The 4,429-nt window shown below is 39.4% G+C and overlaps 1 pseudogene; it reads right to left on the bottom strand.

Moving 5' to 3' along the window:
• Nucleotides 1-503: 503 nt before the first annotated feature.
• Nucleotides 504-1,552, bottom strand: LOC125119224 (putative gustatory receptor clone PTE01; annotated as a pseudogene).
• Nucleotides 1,553-4,429: the final 2,877 nt, after the last annotated feature.

Genomic DNA, 4,429 nt, shown 5'->3' with positions numbered 1-4,429 from the left:
GAAATCAAAGCAAAAATGAACCAGTGGGACCTAATCAACCTGACAAGGTTTTGCACAGCAAAGGAAACCATATAAAATACAAAAAGACAACATGTGGAATGGGAGAAATAGTTTCTAATGATGCAACTGACAAGGGATTAATCTCTAAAATACACAAGCAACTTGTAAGATTCAACAGCCAAAAAACCCTACAAACAAATTGAAACAATGGCAGAAGACCTGAAAAGACATTTCTCCAAAGAAAACATACAGATGGCCAGCAGGCACAAGAAAATGTGCTCAACAACACTAATTATTAGAGAAATGCAAATCAAAAGTCTAATGAGCTACCACCTTACACTAGTCAAAAGTCCAGCATTAATGAGTCAATATAAAACAAATGCTGGAGAATATACAGAGAAAAGGAAATTTTCCTTCACTGTTGATGGGAATGTAAATTTTCAGGTCTATATGTTGTACTTGCCACATGTTCCAATCTACACTCCAAATGGATGACACAAATATTAAGAATAGATTGTTTTGCTGAGGAACCTCCTCATGGCCCTTTTGATGTCTCTGTTCCTCAGGCTATAGATGAAAGGGTTCAGCATGGGGGTGACCACAGTGTACAACACCGAGGCCACTGTATCCTTCCTGGGAGAATGTGAGACAGCTGAGCTGAGATACACCCCAAGACCTGCTCCATAAAATAAACAAACACCTGCCAGATGAGAGCCACAGGTGGAGAAGGCTTTAGACCTCCCACCTGATGAGGGGATTCTCAGAATGGAGGAAATGATTTTATAGTAAGAGAAAAAGATCCCTGAGACTGGAATCCCACCAAAAATGGCACCAACAAAATACATGATTAAGTTATGGGTGAGAGTGTCAGAACAGGCAAGCTTGAGGAGTAGAGAAGGGTCACAGAAGAAATTAGAAATTTCCACATCCTTGAAGCAGGGAAGTTGGATGACAATCCAATTGTGCACCTGGGAGTCCAAAAGGCTGACCAAAAAAGACACCAAAAGTAAGAAGCAACATAGGTGTGGGTTCATGATGACCGGGTAGTGCAGTGGGTGACAGATGGCCACAAACCTGTCATAGGCCATCACAGTCAGAAGTGTACATTCCATAGCCCCCAAAATTATAAAAACAGACATTTGCATTAAGCAGCCTGTATAGGAGATGACTGTGCTGTGAGTGTGGATGTTCACAATCATCTTGGGGACAGTGGTGGAGACGAAACCCATGTCAACCAAGGACAGGATGGAGAGGAAGAAGTACATGGGGGTGTGGAGGTGGGAGTCAGAGACAACAGCCAGGATGATGAGCAGGTTCCCCAGTATGGTGACCAGGTACATGGACAGGAACAGGACAAAGAGGAAGGGCTGCAGTTCTGGGTCATCTGAGATTCCCAGGAGGAAGAATTTGGAGACACTTGTTAGATTTCCACGTCTATATAGTTTGGACACCTTTTTTTAGAGAAAAGAGGGTCAAAATTAGGGAAATTAGTAGATGGGCATGCAGCACTTTGTTCATATTTCAGATTCAAGCAGTTCATTTCTAAGGTCATATCCCCTAGGATCTGTAGCAGTATTTCTCAGTGTGACGATTTCTATCTGCTTAGAATTTTTCCTTACTGGTTTTCATTTATTTGCCTTTTTCTACACACACTTACTTTATAGAAACTTTACTAAACAGTAACAGAAGAGAGGGAATATATAAATACATGATCATGGTAATATAGACTACTTATTTAGAAAAAAATACAGAATAAGAAATGCACTCTCCCCTCTAAGAATAAAATAAAGTTCCACATTGAACTAATTACAACAGTTAAATAAAACTTATTTTTCAAATACATTCTCGATATTTCCTTTATTTACAATATTTGTAAATACTATGTAAAATGTGGATTTATGTAAACTGCCTTCTAAATTAAATTGGAATGTTTGTAATCAGATTTTTTTGTGATAGTTATCTTCAGGAGTTGAGTCATTTTTTTATTTTCTGTCCTCCCCCTTTCATGAAATTAATGATTGTTCAAATATCAGGGTTGTGTTTTAAATGTCATTTAATATATTCTTCATAACTCTGGCTCTGCTGGAATTAAAAAATCAACCAGCATCGTTTCATTAAGTGCACATAATCATACAGCCTTGATGAATAAGAAGATGGCATCGTTAACAGAGCTTCTCTCAATGATTAAGCAATAATGACATTTAAGGAACACTCTCTGAGTTTTTTTATTTTAGATGAAGTTATTTGTTGCAACTCAATTCAATCTCAGTAAAACATCCCCCACATGGGGCCACGCTAGTTTTTGTACTCTCTTCTGAAGTGGCCTGATAACATTAGTTCACTGGTTTTCCTTTTATCCAGTTTATTAAGGTATGATGGACAAAATTGCAAATTTGGGTTATACAACAAGAAGATTTCTTTAAATTAGATAATATGATAATTTCTCACACAAAGACACATGCTGTATGCTAGACAATCAGAACTCATTCACTTATAACAGAAATTCTATACCCTTTGACCAACAACTCTCCATTTCCCCCAACCCTACCCCTTACAACTACAGTTCTAATTGATGGTTTTATGAACTGGATTTTCTTAGGTTCCACCCCTAAGGAAAAATCACATAGTATTTTTCTTTCCATGCCTGATCTATTTTAATAAGCATAATGTCCTCCAGTTACATTCATATTGTCACAAATGGCAGGATTTCCTTCTTTTTACTGCATTCTATTGTCTAACATTCTATTGTCTAACATTCTATTGTCTCTGTGTACACAGCACATTTTCTTTCTCCATTCCTGGGTCTATAGATCAGTTGTTTGCATATTCTTACTCTTGTGAATAATGACAATGAACCTGGGAGTACAGATATCTCTTTGAGGTACTGATTTCTTTTCCTTTGGACATTTTCCCTGCAGTGGTATTGCTGGATGATAGAGTAGCTCTATTTCAATCAATAGCAATGTTTTTGTTTTTTGCTTTTTTTTTTGTCTTTTTTGTTGTTTGTTGTTGTTGCTATTTCTTGGGCCGCTCCCGCGGCATATGGAGGTTCCCAGGCTAGGGGTTGAATCGGAGCTGTAGCCACCCGCCTACGCCAGAGCCAGAACAACGCGGGATCCGAGCCGCGTCTGCAACCTACACCACAGTTCACGGCAACGCCGGATCATTAACCCACTGAGCAAGGGCAGGGACTGAACCCGCAACCTCATGGTTCCTAGTCGGATTCGTTAACCACTGCGCCACGACGGGAACTCCTGTTTTTTGCTTTTTTATTTTTGCTTTTTCGGGCCACACCCATGGTATATGGAGGTTCCCAGGCTAGGGGTCAAATCAGAGCTGTAGCCTCTGGCCTGCACCAAGGACACAGCAAAGCCAGATCTGAGCTGCATCTGTGACCTACACACAGCTCACAGCAACACCAGATCCTTAACCCACTGAGAGAAGCCAGGGATCAAATATGCATCTTCATGGATACTAGTCATATTTGTTTATGCTGAGCCATGATGGGAACTCCTCAATTAAGAACAGTTTTTAATTTTTGAGGAACCTCCATTCCCTTTTCCATAATGGCTGTACCAATATTCATTTCCACCAACCAAGTACTAAGGTTCCCTTTTCTCCACATCCTCAGCAACACTTGCTGTTGTTTGGATTTTTGTTAATAGCCATCACAATAGATATGAGGTGATATTTGATTGAGGTTTTGTCCAGCATTCCTGATATTAGCGATGTTGAATACATCTTCATATACCTTGTCTTGTTTTCGTGATGATAAACCCTCTTACTTACAGTTGAGGGCTTTAACACCAGGGGAGGGCCAACAGCCTGCCTAAGACCCAGGCTTCTCATGTTTAGCTAATAGGTTTTTACATCAATCCCTCCAAATAAAGGGACTGCAATTCTCTTCTGCTACCTGAAGGTAATTCAATTTCATTATTTTGGCATGTTGCTCTATGGTTTAATTGAAAAGACATTAAATATAAATAATATAAACACATCTGGGTAGTTTCTATACTATGAAATTATCATAATTAATCCAACCTTAGAGGACCGTGAGTTTGAAAAATCCTTAATATTGCTTAGACAACTGGTTTTTAGTTCTGGTTGATCACTATATTTACTGTTGGAGGCTTGCCAGATATGCATGTATACAGACCATAGTGAATCAAAGAAACTAGATGGTGCTTGAAGAATGATGCTAATCTAGGCTTGCAAAATATATATGCCTTTCCTAGACCCCTGGGGGAAAGGGAGTGAGACAGGAAATGTCCATCTACCAGTGGCTGCTTGAAAGCAAGTTGCCAAATACTCCAGATGTGGCTGATGGAAAGCCATTGACATTCTTGTTCTCATGACCAGAACCCTAAGGGAGTTGAAGGAAAGGGCGTAATAGCCTAAAGCATAAACAATATAATCTTTCTCTGGAGGG

The sequence above is a fragment of the Phacochoerus africanus genome, unplaced genomic scaffold (genome assembly GCF_016906955.1).
Source record: "Phacochoerus africanus isolate WHEZ1 unplaced genomic scaffold, ROS_Pafr_v1 Scaffold_18, whole genome shotgun sequence".
NCBI classification, from domain to species: Eukaryota; Metazoa; Chordata; class Mammalia; order Artiodactyla; family Suidae; genus Phacochoerus; species Phacochoerus africanus.
Note: the sequence above shows the minus strand (reverse complement) of the source record. Positions and strands in the feature narration are given on the sequence as shown.